Source organism: Ursus arctos, unplaced genomic scaffold (assembly GCF_023065955.2).
Source record: "Ursus arctos isolate Adak ecotype North America unplaced genomic scaffold, UrsArc2.0 scaffold_4, whole genome shotgun sequence".
NCBI classification, from domain to species: domain Eukaryota; kingdom Metazoa; phylum Chordata; class Mammalia; order Carnivora; family Ursidae; genus Ursus; species Ursus arctos.
The window spans coordinates 11,399,664-11,407,099 of NW_026623056.1; the positions used below are offsets into that span (position 1 = coordinate 11,399,664).

Genomic DNA, 7,436 nt, shown 5'->3' on the forward strand with positions numbered 1-7,436 from the left:
TGCTGTAGAATATCATCCTTCACAGAAATTATGGCAGTGAGAGCTAAGGAAACAAAGCTATGCACGTTTTCAGGAAAGAAATCTATGTATGAGCAATCTGAAAAATCCATCGCTGTACAACTGCTAAATTAATAACACTTTTAAATGATTTTAACACTTCATTGTGGTTTCAAAGAACAGCCAGCTAAGGTTAGCTCAAGAATGAACATTTAATATAAAATCGAAGGTGGACTTTTTCCTCTCAAAACTTAATTTTATTCAGAATTGCAATGACGTGAAACAGGTAACAAATAAAATACAAGTCAAAGAGGAATAGTTCTTTTGTTTGTTTAATTTGTTTTATTTGTTTCTTTACCTGGATAAAGGCAAAGGTGGGCGATAGCTGCCATGGAACAGGTGTAGAAAAAGCCTGGAAGAGGAGTATCCTCAAATATTACACACAGGTGTTTCACACAGTTATTTGCAGCAATGCATTGTCCCTGGGGAAATTGACATAGCCCAATAAAAGGTAACAGTAACATCATGTTCTATATTTTGCAATTTTGTTATTTGGTATTAAGTGAAAAGGAACAAAGCTCTTTTCATTTTTCTTTCTTTCTTTTTTTTTCTTCCAGATTGCATCTTTAATGCTAAATTCCTCAGACTTCACTGAGGAAAAAACATGTTAGTGAGAGGATTATGTTCCCATTCCACCCTAATTATTTTAAACTGAAAAGTTCAAATCAAACAATGAAGCTTTTCTAAATCTGAAAATGTTTCCAATCTGAAGATCTAAAGGCCCTAATAGTTTATAAGCTCTGACTGCATAATTTAGGCAGAATGGTAAACACAGCTTCGAGAAATTTTAAGCCACGCTTTCTAGACAGCCTTAGCTTTTATCCTCACTAGATGAAATCTTATAATACCTTACTGAATTGCTCCATTGTATTTAAACAAAAAAACATACAGATTTAGCAAATGTTAAAAAGGACATTAATTTCACTGTACTTAAGAAAAGGCAATTCACTACTTAAGAGAAAGTTATACACGGGACAACCATCTAATTCTTGTAGGCATATATTTTGTTAATTAACACAGGTGAAAGTTTGCTTTGCAAACATCTAATGGGTGGGGTGGTATTCCTATCAGAGTAATCCTGGGAAGGAGGTACTCTGATGCCTGCTATAATTTCCAACGGCTTACATTTAATCACTTTTTGTCTATTTAGCTTGGGTGTGGGCCATTCATCATTGCACCAAATGTCCCTTCTCTACAGGAGGGATGGGCTCTGCAAAGTCAGTCCTCTGGACTTCATTAGCAGATGTCAGAAGGATTGAGAGGGAGGAGGGGGAATCATTCCTTCTCATGCACAGGCATGGTGATGTTGCCCAGCTGTAGTCCACCCAGACATCAGAGCAGACACACCAGTTCCCAGCTGAGTGTTTCCAGGGTCAGAGCCAGCAGACATATAAAAGAGAAATACTTATTACCCATCCAGTCCTTTGGGACTGATTCCATATTTACATGCACAGCAATCTCAAGCAATTATATTGTTTTGATTCATTCTCAGTGTGTTTTTTTTAATGTTACTTAGGGGTCCTGAGAGCCTGTTTAAATCCTTACAGATTTTTCAGTTCCATTTGCCTTCCATGATTTTTCAGAATTTGTTTTCAATTAGTTTGGAGAGTGAAAATCTGGTTTGGAATTTATGCAAGTTTGAAGAGACCACTCAGCTATTTACTGCCAATGCATATATTGTTTTTTTTTTTTTTAAGATTTTATTTATTTATTTGACAGAGATAGAGACAGCCAGCGAGAGAGGGAACAGAAGCAGGGGGAGTGGGAGAGGAAGAAGCAGGCTCATAGCGGAAGAGCCTGATGTGGGGCTCGATCCCATAACGCTGGGATCACGCCCTGAGCCGAAGGCAGACGCTTAACCGCTGTGCCACCCAGGCGCCCCAAATGCATATATTGTTTAAAACCACGAGATAAAAGTGTTTATTGGAAGTAGTACTTTTAAATAAACAGGTTATTTTCAATATCTGAATAAAATTACTTGGATTAACGTCTTTGAGGTAAGGCCATGTTCATTCTAGCCTTGATAATTCTCCGCTCTACCCTGAAGAACACTATCTTTCTTTTTTTTGCAGTTAGACCAAATGAAGACATATAATAAAAATTGTTACTATTTATTTAATAGGAGCTATATATACATTACTTAATTTAATTCTAATAACAAATATATTACCCTGCTTTTTATCCCTATTTCACAGATCAAGAAACTGAGTCTCAAAAATATTTGATGGAAGTCTATCTGGGTCTAATGCCAGGGTTTCTAACCAATCCACACCGTAATGTTTGAATACAAAGAAATATCCTGCCATTGGTTGGAACCACTCCATCTTTTCCTCTGTGAATTCTCTTCATGCCTGGTGACAGGTATGGCACTTTCACTTTCTTTTTCAGTTTGCTCCTTAAATTGGTGGCAATACCACATAGCAAATAAGGCCACAATGCTTGGAGTCTGGCTGAACTTGGGTTTGAATTCTAGCAATGATCTCATGAATATGAAACCAGAGGCATAAGCCACAAAAGCAAGAATAGACGCACCACATTAAATTAAAAAGCTTCTGCACAGCAAAGAAAAGAATCAATAGAGTGAAAGGCAACTTACAGAATGGGAGAAAATATTAGCAAACCATATATCTAACAAAGGATTAATCTCCAAATTATATAAGAAACACCTACAACTCACTAGCAAAAAAATTAATGACCCAATTTAAAAATCAGCCAAGAACTTGAATTAGACATTTCTCCAAAGAAAACATGCATATAGTCAACAGGTATGGGAAAAATTGTTCCATGTCACTAATTATCAGGGAAATGCAAATCAAAGCCACAATGAGATATCACTTCATACCTGTCAGGATGGCCATTATCTGAAAAGCAAAAAGACAACAAGTATTGGAAAGGATGTGGAGAAACTGGCATCTTTGTAAATTTTTGGTGAATGGAAAAGGGTGCAGCAGCTATGGAAAACAGTGCAGAGGTTCCTCAAAAAATTAAAGGTAGAAGATATATGTTGTAATCCTAGAGAAAACACACACACACACATACACAGAACAGGCAAAGCAAAACAGAGAGGTATAATGAAATACCAATTAAGAAGTGAATGGGAATAATAAAATATACTTAACTAATGCAAAATAAAGCTATAAAAGAAGGAAAATAGCAAAGAACAAATAGAAAACAAATAACAAAATGGCAGGTTTAAACCAATCACAGCAAAAATTATATTAAATGGAAATAAATAGACTAGGTGCTCTTCTGGAATGGCTGAGTAGCTCCTACAAGATGGTAGCCTCTCATAGATAACCACTATAAGGTCTAGACAAAATACTATATAAACAAACATAAAACAAACCAAAAACAGTGCTTGAAGGCAATGAAGAACTAGTAACAAAAGCAGTCAAACTCTGGAGGCCAGGAGATATCTGAGAAAGGCAACAGCACAGGGTGACTTACTGGGCTTTACATCTTTTATCTTGAAAGCAGGTGAAATTTGGAACACATGGGGTGACTAAATTTTAAGTAAAATGCACAGACTTTCTTTTTTTTTTTTTTTTAAAGATTTTATTTATTTATTCGACAGGATAGAGACAGCCAGTGAGAGAGGGAACACAAGCAGGGGGAGTGGGAGAGGAAGAAGCAGGCTCATAGCGGAGGAGCCTGATGTGGGGCTCCATCCCATAACGCCAGGATCACGCCCTGAGCCAGAGGCAGACGCTTAACTGCTGTGCCACCCAGGCGCCCCTAATGCGCAGACTTTCTAAACTGAAGAACTAAGGGATAGAGTCTGGGGAAATTCCAGCTGCTTAAAAGAAAGTATGCATTTTGGAGCCTCTGGGTGGCTCAGTCAGTTAGGCATCCAACTCTTGATTTTGGCTCAGATCATGATTTCAGGGTCGTGAGATAGAGCCCCATGTCAGGCTCCATGCTCTGTGGGGAGTCTGCTTGAGATTCTCTCCCTCCCTCTCCCCCTCGCCCTCATGCAGCCACTCTGTCTCTGTCTCTTTAAAATAAAAAAACAAATAAATCTTAAAAAAAAGTATGTATTCTGATAAGGAGAGTGAGAGACTGGGAGTGCTAACTTTGTGTAAACTCTGCCCAAATCTCTGATTTTTCTCTGAAATATGCATGTGTGGGACAGACGCCAGTTAAGGGGGGAGGGGGAAAAAAGTAAAAAACAAAAAACAAAAAACAAAAAGCCACAAACACACACACACACACACACACACAAAAACCAAAAAAACTAAAGTTTGAGATGCTATCAAGAAAGTTTGGAGTATAAGACCAAGTTGAAATTTCCAGATTCCATATTTTCTACAATATGACATTCAAATGTCCAAGACACAATCCAATTTTCTCATTTAATAAGAATGCAGAAAAACATACCCATTTCCAAGATAAAACAGCAATCAAAGGAGACAAACCCTGAGAAGATCCAGCTCTTGGAATTCACATACATGGATTTCAAAGCACTACTATAATTAACATCAGGCTGTTTTAAAAAATGCTCAAGTGAATGGAAAGAGGACATCTAAGCAGGGAAAAAAAGTATATAAAAAAGATCCAACTGAAAGTTGTAGAATTGAAAAATACAATATGCTAAAAAAAATGTTCACTGGATGGGATGATCAGTAAAAAAGGAGATGACAGAGTAAAGAGACACTGAACTTGAAAATAGATAAATAGAAATTACAAGTTTTGAAGCCTAGAGAAAAAAACATGTAAAGAACAGACCTTCATGGACCTCTGGAACAGTATCAAAGGACTAATAAGTGGAACTGAAATTCCAGAAGCAGAAGAGAGTGAGAAGAGGACAGAGAAAATATTTGATGAAATAATGGCTAAAAATATCCCAAATTTTGTAAAAGAAATAATTTATAAATTAAAGAAAACTAGCAGACCCTAACCAGGACAAATACAAAGAAAAGCATGACTAGAAACTTCACAGTCAAACTTCTAAAAACCCAAGATAAAGAGAGAATTTCGAAGTAGCCAAAGAAAAATGACACATTAGAGAGGGAGCAATAATTGGACAAATAAAGACCAGAAGACAGTGAGGAAACATCTTTAAAGCGCTAAAAGAGGGGGAAAAATCCAAAAATTACCTGTCCACTCCAAAGTCTATATCCAACAAAATACCTATCAAGAAAGAAAGAGGAAAAAAGACATTTTCATGGGGAGGGGGGGCAAAACCTTTTAAAAATTATCCTCAGTAGATCTACACTACAAAAAATGATAAAGGAAATTCTTCATTATGAAATAAAATACAGTTGACCCTTAACACGGGTTTGAACTGCGTGGGTCTACTTAATCACAGGTTTTTTTCTTTTCTTTCTACCCCCTCCTCCCCAGCTCTGCAAAAAGCTTTCTTGTTTCCATTTGATTTGGGCTCCAGGGTTGTTTAAAAGTTGCCACGTGGCTGCGGGGAAAGGCGAGGCAGAAGCCATGATACCAGGGGGGTGCCAAGGCGATGTCAGGGGTGCCAGAGGGGCCCCTCAAAGGCGGCTGGACTCTGGAGGTTCCTAGTCTTGCTCGAGGGTGAGCCTTTTCAAGAGATACTCGTCCAGCCCAGGCTAGCCTCACGGCCGGCCAGCCTGCAGCGGTTAGTCAGGTGGTCGCCCATCTTCCTGAGGAGTTTCACCTCCTCATCCAGGAAGTGGTTGTCCGGGAAGTCACTGCGTCTGCGCAGGCAGAGCCCGGGGCGCGGAGATATAAAAGGGCTTGTTTCTTCTGCAGAAGCACGGGAGTTTGCATGGCGTTCAGGATTTTACCTCTTTATCTTGGGTCAGCTTCCGGGCGTCCTGCAGAAGGCCGCTGCCGCTGCTCTGGTTTTGCATCTTCAGTCCCTTGCGGCTCTCCTGCTTCTCCTCGGCCAGCTCCTAGAAGTGGCCCGAGAGCCCCGTGGAAATAGACGCCGGGAGAGAGGTAGGGGTAAGGGGCCGGTAGGTGCCTGTCGACTGGGTGGTTGATGGCGGCCTCCATCTGCGTGCGATAATTCCAACAAATCTGGGAGTTCGCGGTTGATTAGCAGTAAGGAGCTACTTGGAGGTGGAGGTAGGGGATGGCTGAGAAAATTATTTCTAAGGTTGCGACTGGAAAAAATGTTGGAGGGTGGTTGGAGGCTGGAAGAAGTGGCAATCTCCGGTTCTGTTCCACCTGAATATTGTTGAAGCAAAAAGCAGAACCAGGGGACCACTAGGCATACTGCTTACATATAGATGTTTTACGGTACTGTAAATGTATTTTCTCTTACTTATGATTTTCCTAATATTTTCTTTCTCTAGTTTATTGTAAGAATACGGTATATTAATACATGATACAAAATATGCGTACATGAAGTAAACAAAGTATGTGTTAATGGGCTGTTAATGTTACAGATGACTTCTAATCAACAGTAGGCTATTAGTAGTTAAGCTTCTGGGGAGTCAAAACTTATACATGATTTTCCACTGCCCCAGGGATATTGGCGCCCCTTATTCCCGTGTTGTTCAGGGTCAATTGTAATACCAAATGAAAACTCAGATCTTCAGGAAGGAATTGAGATTGTCAAAACTGGTAAATAGCTGGGCAAATTTAGAAGCCTATTTCTTTCTATCTTAATTTCTAAAAATAATTAGGACTAATTAAATCCAAATTTTAACGTGTGGGGTATATAATGGTGTAGCGGTAATGCCTATGACAACTATAGTATAAGGGAATGTGGAGAGGAAAATGGATCTGTAACATTGCAAGGTTTATATATTTTTCAAGAACTATTACAATATTTATTCTAAGTAGGGTGAAAAGTCAAGTATACATATTGCAATTCCTAGAACATGCACTAAAATTAATGCAAAAAGATGTAACTAAACAGTCAATAGATAAAATTACTTTCCAAGCATGTGAGTAATCTAAATACTCCAATTATAGGACAAAGATTATCAGAATAAAGAAGCTTTTTTTTTTTTTTTTTTAAGGAACATGCACATACTAATTTTAAGAAGGGTACAGTAGCTATAGTAATATATTAGAGAAAATAGATTTCAGGGAAAGGAGTATTACTAGAGGTAGAGAGGAACATTTCATAATGATAAAAAGAACAGTTCTTCAAGAAGAATAAATGTGCGTGTACCCAGTCTAATAGCAGAGTTTCAAAATGGGGCAAATATAACAGAAAATAAAGGAAAAACAGATGTATCTGCAGTTACAGTATGATATTTCAAAACTCCTCTCTCAGCAAATGACAGAACTAATTGAGAGAAAATCAGTAAGAACATAAACAACTTGAAAAACTTTATTCACCAACTTGATGGAATTGACATTTATAGAGCACTGCATCTAACAACCTGAAGAATACTAATTCCTTTTAAACAAATGCACACAGAATATTTACCAACATAGGTAGGACA

General features: G+C 38.2%; 1 long non-coding RNA gene across 2 annotated transcripts in view; it reads left to right on the forward strand.

The window, feature by feature from the left end:
- Positions 1–5,172, forward strand: part of LOC113254877 (uncharacterized) — a 31,275-nt gene extending 26,103 nt beyond the window's left edge. Inside the window, exons 6-7 of one of the 2 annotated variants that reach the window (XR_006409458.3) lie at positions 366–508; positions 2,253–5,172. This is a non-coding gene — a long non-coding RNA (uncharacterized LOC113254877). The remainder of the gene's footprint in view (positions 1–365; positions 509–2,252) is intronic. The other variant, XR_006409459.3, reaches the window with a different exon arrangement.
- The last annotated feature ends 2,264 nt before the right edge of the window (positions 5,173–7,436 follow it).